The sequence below is a fragment of the Hetaerina americana genome, unplaced genomic scaffold (assembly GCF_022747635.1).
Source record: "Hetaerina americana unplaced genomic scaffold, ioHetAmer1.1.p SCAF_82, whole genome shotgun sequence".
NCBI classification, from domain to species: Eukaryota; Metazoa; Arthropoda; class Insecta; order Odonata; family Calopterygidae; genus Hetaerina; species Hetaerina americana.
This window is the reverse complement of record NW_027287450.1, coordinates 251,650-263,851: the sequence shown is the minus strand read 5'-3', so window position 1 is coordinate 263,851 and position 12,202 is coordinate 251,650. Positions and strand designations below refer to the sequence as shown.

The 12,202-nt window shown below is 37.8% G+C and overlaps 1 protein-coding gene across 3 annotated transcripts in view; it reads right to left on the bottom strand.

Annotated features, from left to right (window-relative positions):
• Positions 1-12,202, bottom strand: part of LOC139698324 (uncharacterized) — a 201,357-nt gene that overhangs the window by 63,492 nt on the left and 125,663 nt on the right. The window contains exon 1 of one of the 3 annotated variants that reach the window (XM_071597223.1): positions 2,158-2,258. The exons of the other annotated variants lie outside the window; for them this stretch is intronic. The gene's annotated coding sequence lies outside the window, so the exon portion shown is untranslated. Of the gene's footprint in view, positions 1-2,157; positions 2,259-12,202 lie in introns of those variants that run through there. 3 annotated transcript variants of the gene reach the window in all.

Here is a 12,202-nt window from a genome sequence, read left to right as displayed (position 1 = left end):
TCATTGATCGAGGCGCTTTGGAGCGTCGCGTTTGGACATCCATCGCAGTGCACATTGTGGGATATTGCTTGCCTGGATGATGATATGCCTATGTTGGTTTAATACTATTGCTATAAGAGTATTAATTACTTTTTCGCCACCATCATACCAGGTTATGGTAGATGGTTACCGACACATTGTTCGCAGACCCATATCTGGCCTGATACGCTCGCATAAGACCTCGTTTGGCGACTGATGGCGAATGAGATAAGTGAATACCTCTTTTTGTCTCTGATTGAGAAATGGCCCCCGCCTCCCCTCGCTTGTTGTGGCCGCTGTCCAGTTTCAGTGCAAAACTACGGAAAAGTCTAAGGAATGCCCTCTCTCAACTATTTCCGAATACGCAGAAGGTTGCCAAAACTGTATATTTACAAAAGCTCCCCCTGAGGAGTCGCACCTTGCGACTAGTAAATGCTAAGAACTTTCTATTTCACCTTTGAGGTCGCTCTCATTTCAAATGGGCTCAAGGAAATTTCTTTATAACAGTATGGCAGTAATGATGCCATTGATAGAGAGGAAAGAGTTTTGCGATTGGAATGTATTACTTTGATTTGTAGATTTCGAGGAGGTTGGGGTCATTTGGGCAGAATTAATGAATGTATTGGAGTAGATCTGCGTAGACCGTAGGGGTTTGTGACTTATCCGCTGCATGCACATGTTTCCAAATGGATCTCTCAGGATCGAGTCTCGGAGGGAGAGTTGAATTGGGTCAGGTTTTTTGGCATGAACTGAAGAGGGCGAAGAAAATTATGAGGGAGCCCACAAAATGAGATCGATTTGCGGATGATCAAATTTTAGTTACTTAATCTGATAAAAAATTACAATAATTGCTCTGTGTGAAAAAACATTGTAATCTTCAGCCGTACAATAAATTCATTAATCATTGAATTTTACAACGGTTTTATTTTGAAGTTACAATGTGAAGTAGAAAGTAAACTTACTAAAGAATATTTTAAGAGTATCTTTGGCTAACTTAATGATTCCTATCTTTGGAATAAATATGAAACAATATTGTTTTGAGTTACTCAATTAAATTTTCGATTGGGTTTCCATTATTTACCATTAACTAAAAAGGTTTCACAAAATATCATCACAAATTAGGCATTTAAATTTACCTATCGGCTGGCCATCAATGCTCAAAGCTAAACATAACCCCTAAAAGCTCAATCATCTAGTTTCATGCACTTGCTAAGTCATACTTAACATTTTCTTTTTCAAATTTATATCTAATTATAGTCGGTGATATAAATCAGCAAGAATTTTAAACACGATCCTTATGAAATCAATCACGAGATGAAAAGCAGAACCTATGTATAAAATATAATATAAAAATATATATGACCATCAGTCATGCCTATGTTTGGCATTACAATGTGGAAAAAGGCATTGCCAGTTTATTCCCTTCACGTCCCCATCAAATTCCTTTTCCCCCCTTCATATTCCTTTTCCTCATTCCCACTCCCTTACCTCCCACTCCCTCCCTACCCAACCAATAGCATCTTTTGGTAATGGGAACTGCATAATCTGATCAATGATGAAATTCAATTGTTATTCGTTGAAAGGAATGCCTATTCTATAAATAGTGACTGAAGCTTAGTCTATTAAAACACCGTGGTATTTTTTGTCTTGTCCTCAAATTGAAAATTATGCACGAAAACTCATTGCCCACGTACCTTCATAATGGAAAGGGTAATGGGCGAACACCAAATAAACATTTTCCAAAGCAAACATGGAAATACATGACTATATATATATGCATATAAATTCTAAGTTTCAGTATCAACCTATACAACTCTTTTCCAAAATATTTATCAAAATTTCAGTAATATATTAAGCATTTTTTTAAATATATCATTTTTATGGATAAATCTGTGGCAGATTTTCCCATGCTAAGTGCACATTTATATGGGAAAACGAATCAAAATAGCTATAAATAATTACAGTGAATAGATCAACGTCTAACGAACTATGGGTAGATAAATAGAGGTCTTAATTGGGCGAAATTGAGAGAAAATGGTCCCTTATTTCATTAAACCCATCATCATATACATGTTGTAATGGCCATACAATTATAATGGAGCTATGAGAAATAAGATAGTAGAGTGGCAGAGTACTTACCAATTTTGAAAGACCACGCCTAGAAGGAGAGATGATGAGCTGTTGGAAGCAATGGTCCGGAACACCTATTTAGCGGATATACTGAAACTAAAATGTTAAATTTCATCTCTTACTTGTGAAAAATATCACAAGGAACATGGTACCAAAAACCTTTCAAAGGAGGATGCTGTAGATTTTCCCAATGATGAATTCAAATACCAGACGAATCACTTCGGAGGTGTCCTACGCTTCCCAAGCTAATATCTTGATCTAAGAACCTTGAAAAGTTAATAACATTTTTCACTGAAATTATAATAAAATATTAAATGAAATTAAACGTTTTCTCATGGCATGCACTGATTATTTACCTATCCATTCTTAATTAAAGTTCAGGTAGGAGTGACGCGATCAGGAACGAGAGTCGGAAGAGAGTCGTCAGATTACGTATCTCAACTTACTTAAGGCCCAAAAAGGCCCTTCAGTGAGTTAAGGATTTTTTCCACTCATACAATAAAATGGAAATACACATATATTTTCATGAAAAATTACAAACAATGCAGCACATATTATTTCACACTCCATGCACCACTTACGAAAAAGGATAAATCTCTTCTGATTTATAATTAACTTAAATAACAGCCGTGGAATGGTGGAAACTAAGTGAAAACCAAGAACAATCTTTTCCAAATGAAGAGATCACTGTGAAAAACTTTATCGGTAAAACTAGGAAAAATAAGTGGGTTTTCGCATAAATGAACATAGTTTGAAAAATTCCATGTGGATTCATATCACCAACACTCATTTATGTATTTCTGATTTCAAATTTTAGCAAAATCAGCTAGGCAGTCATTGTTAAAAGGTTTTATGAATTGGCTCAAGAAATGAATTTAGAGAATACATTAGAAACTGTTTCCAGTAATAGTAAGTAATACACGACAATAATAATTTAGCTTTTTATTAAATATTAGCCAAAAGAGTAATTTTGTAAATGGACAATTAGTGATATTCCATTTCACCATATTTAAATATATTTGTGGTGGCGGGCTAAGAGTTTTTGCACGCAATATATATCTTGATAAATGGAAAGAAGGCCACATTAATAATTATGTGTTCGATCCAGCCTCCGATCAGCCTTCAAACCATACGCCCTTGAGTATCCGAGCAATTGGAAGTTTTTGGGGGAGACAACCGACAACTGAGGTCATTTACGCCATTAGAAATGGATGTGAAAGAAGGAAGGGTGGACAGAAACCCGGCGTCGGCATTAGTCTACTCTTAAGAAAAAGGTACCAAGAGTTCCCAGCTTAATGTCCCATCTGACGGACGGCGCACCGCTCACTCAAAATGCTCCCCACAAAGTACCCCAGCAGGAACCGGGATACTAATGAAAAATATCTACCCTCACCAGGATTGGAACCTGAGCCCTCTCGGTGAGAAGGCAGTAAATTTACCACCACATCATCCCGATCCGCTGAGTTTCTGAGACTGCTTCAAGAAAGCCCACTAATTGTGGGGAACTGAGCTAGAAACAGTCCCCTGAATTTTAAGCAACCATAAACTTTGAAAAACTTCACACGCACATTCTCGCATTTCAATGTGTCGCTTTCCATGGGGAATTTAAATTGAGCTTATGAATTGCAATGCTAGGGCCTTTGAGACAATATGGTACCATGACAGCGTGGATATTGACATAATGTCCTGGGATCACATCACGGACATTGGTGTCAGTGCACCAGACATGTCCAGTACTCATATTTTCAACATTTCTCAAATCACACTGCCCATTCCTTTACAAAGGAATGCCAAACCGGTTCCCGAGGAAACGGTTTTGTTGATTTTGAGTATGTCACGCATGTTCGGAAGTTACACTTTTCCCCATGGAATCCTCCACTACCAGCCTCAAATGAGTTTCATTAATGAATAGCCCGTATTTGTAATCCATGAGGTTGCATAAATTATTCATTCCATTAAACTAAAGGGATTTTGACGACTAAGCAGAGCCGAGCTTTGTTTGTTTGATTTTTAGCCATTCGCGAGCAGTAGAACTTAGTAGGACTATCCTAGCTGAACTTGGGGTTTGTTTTCGGGGTTTTCTCCCCGCCCTTTTAGTCGCCTCTTACGACAAGCAGGTATACTGCGGGAGTATTCTCTATCCCCCTGCCCGCAGGGGTTTTGAGAAAATGAAATCAGGCAAAATTACTCAAATGTAATGCCAGGAATGGCATCAGTGCAAGAAGTGTTGTTGCCAGTGCAGCAGAGGCCACTGTTCTCCGATGGATTCAATGCTTGCCTCCAGTTTTGTCCTACCAAATGACTATTTTAATTTACGAAGGGAAACGATAACAATGGTTCATGAGCAATGCTCATCACCTACAAATATGTTTCACATTATCAGAAGATACAGTTTTCACAGCCAAGCACTTCGCTATTAATCAATAAAGGGTTGCATTAATAAGTGGGGCAATGGATTTAGGAAGCAATGCAGAGGGACATACAAATGTGTCGTTCCATCCAACTCAAAGCTCAGTCTACTTCAAATCCGAGTTGAACTTCGTGCTCCTTTTCTCCTCTCAAGTAAATTGAAGTAGAATGCGTTTTAAATTAGTCTGGCCTTACATGTAACTTATGGTCATCAAACACATCAACGATCTGGATATTTAACCAGAAAATTGATAGAAATACAACCTCGTTTCTGGTTTTCTGGTTACATGGGTTAATAAAAATATTTATTTTTTGTTTTTCGTAAATATCTGGCTTCCACTAAAATATTTAATATTGAAATAGTTTTGCAAGATTATTGCATGATTCCCCAAAAGTTTAGTATGGCAAGTATCGGACGGAAAAGTACGGAAATATGATAATAATCCAGTTGTTTACCAGAATAAACAAGACGACGGGAAGTGAAAGAAAAATGTATTCTTGACGCAAACGCAAAAAAATGACTCCGACAACATTAATATTGAGTAATGTTAAGTTTTAAGAATATACGAAAGGAATCCTTAGCCATGGTGCTAATTGGCTCTTTTAGCTCTCTAATTTATAAACAAATAAGTATAGTTGCTATAATAGTCGCAGCAAGTAGTACTTAGTGGAAATATTTGCTACAAATAAAATAACTTGATTTTAGATGTTTTGAATAATGCGTACTTATCAATTTCCTAAAATACTTAAAGTTTCAATTGATTCAATTTAATCAAATTTCGCACTTTTTACGAATAATATGCTTATTTATTTCATTTTCACCCCAAAATTCTTTAATTGCACTTCATGCTATTAGTTTATTATCACAATGCGTGAAAAGGTAAAGTTTTTCCAGGGAAATGGAAAATTTATTTTTCCAAGAAAAACGAACTTTGTTCTCGTGGATAGATAAGCGACAGTACGATATTTTTAAAAATGTTTTTGACGACGGTGATTTATTGTCATTTGATCCTCTCTCTGTTAGCGCTTAATTCAAAATACCCTCCTTATTGAAAAGTATGGACGGATATAAGGGAGTTAATGCCAACGATAGAAAATATGTTATCCTCAAAGCAACTGGGTGTGTGCATTTTGTCTGGTTACTCTTTATACTGGTAGTGACCGTGGTCAAGTCAAGGAGTTCATCATTCCCGGTAAAGTAATTATAAATACTGGTGGGTCAACAATGGTTGTGTTCGGCCTAATAGCAGCAGCTTTCTCTTACTTAGAGAAAAGGAACGAATAGGAATTCGTTAAAATTAAAAAAAACTTTGTATTTACCTTCTTAGTGTTAAAAATTTTTCCATTTTTTCATTCTGAGAATTTGACTCATTAATTGCAATTCTAAGATGAATTTTTTAAAGTACACCTGTCGCAATAACTTTTGTTCTTAATTTTTCATTGCACTACAAATGAATAGGTGTGCATTCAATGGTACCAAACATACGGCAATATCCTATGGATAGCAGATCATAAAAAGCATGGCATAACCTCTATTTTTATTCATACTTTCACTTTATGGAGCCACTCAATTTTGCTCCGTTGCAACGACTGCCTTTGCGCGGCAAGCCGTTGCTATTCATTGTACTTTCAAACCAAAACGTGGTCGCACAATCTTTAAAACACGACTATGATTCATCTTTAGTTGAAGTCCAATTCGCAAACTCAATCAGAACGGCTGGCGATGCATTGACAACGAAATGGGCGCATACCAGCGGAATCTTAAAGAGGCAGTTCCGAAAGAGCGCTCACTAAGTGAGGAGAAGTTGCGCAATATTCGCCCGGGGTTGATGAGATCATTTCCCTGGAACTCTCTTGAGCAGTTCTAGAAAGAGGTCAGAGTGCAACAGGTGGCACATTTTGACTGTTGTCATAGCCACTGGGACATACACGCCATTGCCTCGTCGCATCACTCGTGAGCACACTATGTCACCGAATTGAAGAGAGATGTACTACACTCGTATAAGGGTGAATCCTTTGGACGTGAGCTATGTGAACTCATTCTTATCCGGTATCGATCTGAAGGCACTTAAGTTCGACTCTAAATACGGCAGAGATTCCTGGAGTTGCTAAAAAAGATTTTTCTCTTTAAAGCAACTGCGCTCGGGGAACCTGGTATTCAGATGCTCTCTTCTCGGAAAATGTGATCAATTAAGCCTAGAGGAACTTCAGCAATTGAGACTCTAAATGAATTATCGCTGGTAAAAATATATGTTCCAATTTCTTTCCCTGTGACTTGGAAATATTATTCCCAAATATATAATTAGGTAGTCAGTTGCATAGTTTATGCGTCGTAATGAAAGAAACATCACACTAAGAAACAAGGGTTAATAGAACCATTAATGGAATTGGAATTAAACAAAAAGGGTTGAAATTATTTCATAGGCCGAGTGAATAATCCGACATGAACCTTTACACGATTTTAATTGGGAATTTTATTTTTATTGACAATGCGACAAAATCATTTAAGACCTTGATTGTATTTCCAAGCGATATGAAATTTTTCAAAGGTAAATATGATAGTGTATCAATGAAAGTATAACGAAACGCTGATTGCCAAATACTGGAGCATGAACACTTTTGTGGGTGGAAATCTTTCTTCTTCACTTGCCATCATTGTGGCCGGATCATGGGTACAAAACAAGGAAAGAGATGTAGAGAAAATTGTCGTTAGGGAATCTGTCAAATATTAAAAAACGAACTTTTTCATGTCCTTAACGAATCTAAAGTCATTCTCTGTTCCCATGTATTTATTCTACAAAAAACACCTCATTTAAACGCTCAAGTTAAGTGTAGCTTTCAAAAATATTAAAGAGAGAAAATGATCAACACGAAAAATTGATGAATTTTGAAATAAAGGGCCATTGAAAATGTTGATCTATGAATCATTTTCCTCCTTCCATTTATGTTGTCTGATATGCAACCATGTGTTTCCATTGCCACTTTGATCCCTGAACGCATGAAATCTCTTGCATGAAATTTTGCAATGCTAAAGAAATTTCAACCAACGGCAAGGATTTCCCATCATTCCTCCTTAATTCACATGATCGCCATTTGAATAATGTAAAAATAACATTATGGAACTGCATAAATAAGCTTTTTTGTGGCCGGAATTTGTTGAATTTTGAAGATGCCGGAAGGAGCTGCACCGTAGTGGAACCTGAGCCGCAATAAAGTTTATTTTTCATGTGGAGGTAGAAAGTTTTATTTTAAAATTATTCATTATGGAGCAATTCCACAAAGTTACGCCTGATACTATTAATTATGATCGTCATTTGTTACGCATGAAAGAAAAAATCCCCTCATGAGTATTTCGATGAAATAGTCGAGCGCTATTCTTATTAGTAAAATGGCATTATTATTTGCAAGGACAGGGTTATGGCTCGATTATGTTCTTGTAATGTACAGAAATTTTTTTTCAAAGCAAAATTTTCTCCTATTCCTTCAAAAATGAATGAAGAAAGCCTATGTGTTCTCCAGGTCCATCGGTAACCTTCAAATCTAGGATATTAAATACTTTAACACAGCAATTTCAGAAATATTCAGCGGGTTTTCCCAAAATATTAATGTAAGTACAAATTTTAATAAATATGAGCAAAATTGAGTAAACATACCTTAAAAATGGGGATCACTTCTTATTCCGTTATGTAATTAACTTCCTCACAATCATTCCGCTAATGATAGAAGTAATCAATTTTCACTTTCAATTAAAAGTAAATGTTTTTCCTCAAGGTTGAGGCTGATTTATTTGAAAAATTTCAATATTATGTAGAAACGTTGCCGATGTGCAGCATCGGTAAAAGAGTTGATCTCTTGACCTTCCTAAAGCAATGAAAAGGTTTGGGGCAGACGGATTATTGCGAAGGAAGGGAAACATTTTCCCAGTAGGTCTCCTCCGGGGAGACGACTTTTTTTGGTGAAATGAAATTTTGAAATTAAGGCTTTCGGTCCTGAATTCTTTTGTTCCCCTTAGTATAAACGTGAAAATTACATCTTAAAAAAAGAAGAAAAAATTGTAATTTAGTATTATTCTGGCCTTCTATAATGGCTTTAAGGAAACCGTTTGTGAATAATAAATTTCATCTAATTTAAATAAATTACATTATGAAAAAGTAGACTTTTTCCCAAATATCTTTGTATCCCAATAGCTCATTTTCTGATCATAGTTTTATTGGCCGCCACATCACTCTGTTACGCAAGAGCATCTTGGAAAATTGATTGCCATCAATGCCGGCTGTGTCGCATTTAATTCGTCCGCCACAAGAATCGACACGGGATCTGAATTGAGAATGAAAGAATTTTTTTCTTCCCTATACGTAAACGCAAGAGAATTAAGTACTCGTAGACGAGTACTCGTACTCAGAATATCATGTTTACTCTCCGAGTGAGGTGTGGTGTCTCCACGACAAAGGATTCAAACGCGCACAGTTGGAGTCCTCAGTTTAAAATCTCGCTCATTCACATCTAGACATTTTCGGAATGCAGAAGTAAGCCACTCGAGAACTATTAGTGAACGTGGCGAATCACAAGCAAAGAGGCATCTGACTGTAAGCCATTTTAGCCGTTTAAATTGTTTGAGTCATGATAATAGATACCAAATAACAAGATTCATTTACCTTTGAAAGACGGATCTTGATGTTAGCATTTAAATACAGACATCGTTTCACTGTACGTCAAAAAAGGTATGCAATTTGCCTTTAAGAACTTTTAACGGCGCCGGCACATGGAGCTAAACCAAGAGGGGGTAGGTCAGTCCATTCAAGGGTGCACAGACAAAACAACGAAAGTTTTGTGCTCCTTAGAGCGGCACAAAGCGGCAGCGACAACCTTGTAGGCTTTAACGTGAACTATTTTATCTGATCAAGGAGCACCGATACTTCAAATTAAATCTATCACCCTGAAATAAGAGAGGGAATCAAATGCGCGTCTTCCTCAAACACCGTTCCCCTCCGCTGCGTGAGACGACTGAATGTGGAACCGCCGCTCCACTCGACTCCGGAGAGCTTTAGTTTCCATCTCTTGCCAAAAGACGTCAGGCGCCATCCGCGCAGGCGCTGAGGATTACGGCCGCATTGATCGACCAGCGAAGATTTGTCGGGCATCCCGACCTTTATCGTTCACTATGAAGGATATTTTCCATCTTAATTTATCGATGAGATTCTGATTTAACAGCCTCTGAACTCGAAGAAAGTTCTCATATACAATACAGTAATATTCCATTTTTTTTAGAATTTCACCGTTGGTCCACTTCCACAGAATTCATGAACGGGACGACGCCCTTTTTATTGGCTAGAGATGTTTTTTCTTCAATGGGTAAACGAAACGTTGGCAAGCCTTTGGAATAGAGCTCTGTGAAAAGCCAATGGAAATTTTATGAACAAATAAAAGAATTCCAACGAATTATACCCGTAATTCCAATAATTTTATACTTGCTTGGAAATGCGGAAAAACAAAGTATTTGATGCAGTGATATTTAAAAGAACTGGACATGTAATGTTTGCATCGCAGATTCAAACTAGAAATTTGAGAAAAATGTCCTCGGTACTTACATAAAATGTTCAAAGATTATTCAGACTGGTTATGAGTTAGTGCGTACGCAGGCCATTTACTCGAATGAGATAAAAATAAATGTCGCAGAATTAATTTAGAAAAATTGTATTCATATGGAGAATATATTTCTCTAATAGCTGAAACTTGTCATTGGTGTTGGGCCAGCCTGGTTGCTGTTTATAGTTCGGCATGGATGTAACGTAACAATTTACGTCTTCCAATGCATTCAAATTCAAAAACTTGGTAACAATGCCATTGCTCACGATTGACTGTTGCTTTAGTGATGTTACAACCAGGCTAAACACAGCTTGATGAGCATCAATGAACATGCTCAGATACAAACATTATCGACGCACGCACAAGGAAATCCATCACGCAGCCGAACATGGCCCGGATGCTTTCCCTCCCCTCCCGCCTTAAAATGACCCGGAGTTAACTCCAGATATCTAGGCGCGCAGGCAGGCAGTGGATATCTAGGATGTATCTTTCCTAATCGTCTGATAGGTGGCTTGACAGGTATAAAACTCGCGGGGTCCTAGACATCTGAATTCAGCGATTCCGAGGCAACTAAGTGAGCTCTGTTGATTAATACTCAACAAAATAATATACTCAACAGATTCAGGCGAAATGTAGTGGGAATTCGTCATCATGAGAAAAAATAAATTTGCACTTTTCCACAGATTTATGTGTAACGGACAACACATTTCAGTTCATCGAACCATCTTCAGGTACAAGACAAGATTCAGATTCTGATACGTTATATTTATATCTGTTTGAGGAAGGGGGGGGGGAGAAAAGAGTGAGGAGTAAGGTAGGTGGGGACAGAGAGGGGAAATATGGAAAACCCAAAGAAACAGAGAAACTAAGGAAATGGAGAGGTAAAAAGAGGGAGGGGAGCACTTATGGTCATTACTTGAGAGGACGGTGACAGGTAGCATGTGCCCTGGCGGCAGGAAGGAGGGAAGAATAAAGAAGGGTAAAGTGGGTAAGGGACATGGCTGACATGCTTGCCTCTATCCCATCCATGTCCTCTTCCCGCGTAGTCCTTCTTTATTCTTCCCCCTTTTTTCAAACAAGTATAAATATGATGCGTCACATTTTGAATCTTGTCTTGTACCAGAAGATGGTTCGATGAACTGAAACGCGTTGTACGTTACCAGAAAATCTGTGGCAAAGTGCACATTTGTTTTTCTCATACCAAATTAATAGAAAAAAAATAGATGATGAAACATTTTGGGACACTTATTATATTTGATTGATAAAAAGAATATTTTTTCGTTAAATTAAGAAGAGATTTCGAGAGTTATCATGAAAACACGCCGATCTTCCTGCGCCAAAAACGAAATCCTTTTCGTTTGCGCCAAATGAAAGTCTTTAAGAACGTTAAACGGCGCGACAAATCAAGGTAAGCCATCATAGGGTAGGTCAGTTCATGCAAAGGACGTAGATTCAAAATATCTAGAGCTCTGTGATCCCTTAAATGACGCCAGTTGAAAGCAACAGGACTGAGTTTCAGCGCGCATTTTTTGCCAAATCGGGAATGATGACACTTCTATGAAATTTATCAATCTGCAAAAAAAGCTGAGAATGTAACAAGCACCGTTCTCAAAAACCGACTCCCAATGGAGAGGGAAGCGACTGAAGGAGGATGCACTACTCCATTGGTTCTGGTAAATCAAAATTTCATGCTGCTGCCACAAGATGGCCGGTGCTACTGACGCAAGCGCAGAATTTGAAGGCCGCATAAAACCAACCCGCGCTAAGGAACGTCCTTCAACTTGAGGGATAGTAAGCTCTTAAAGCTAAAAAGACATGTCGGCCGCCTGAGCACAAAACATTTTCTATTTCGTGCTCATATTTTCAGCGGAAAATTGCTCGTCTTCGTTGCATGAAGACTCATTGCAATTTGTTCGCAAAAGCACCCAGGTGCGAGGAGCGGAAAGGGAGAGTGATCCATGGTAGTGCCATGGCTTTAAGGAATGAGTCATGTCCATTACCTTCCATGATTTTCAAACGTAAGCATGGAGGGAATGGTGCAAAAGCTACATTGCAAATA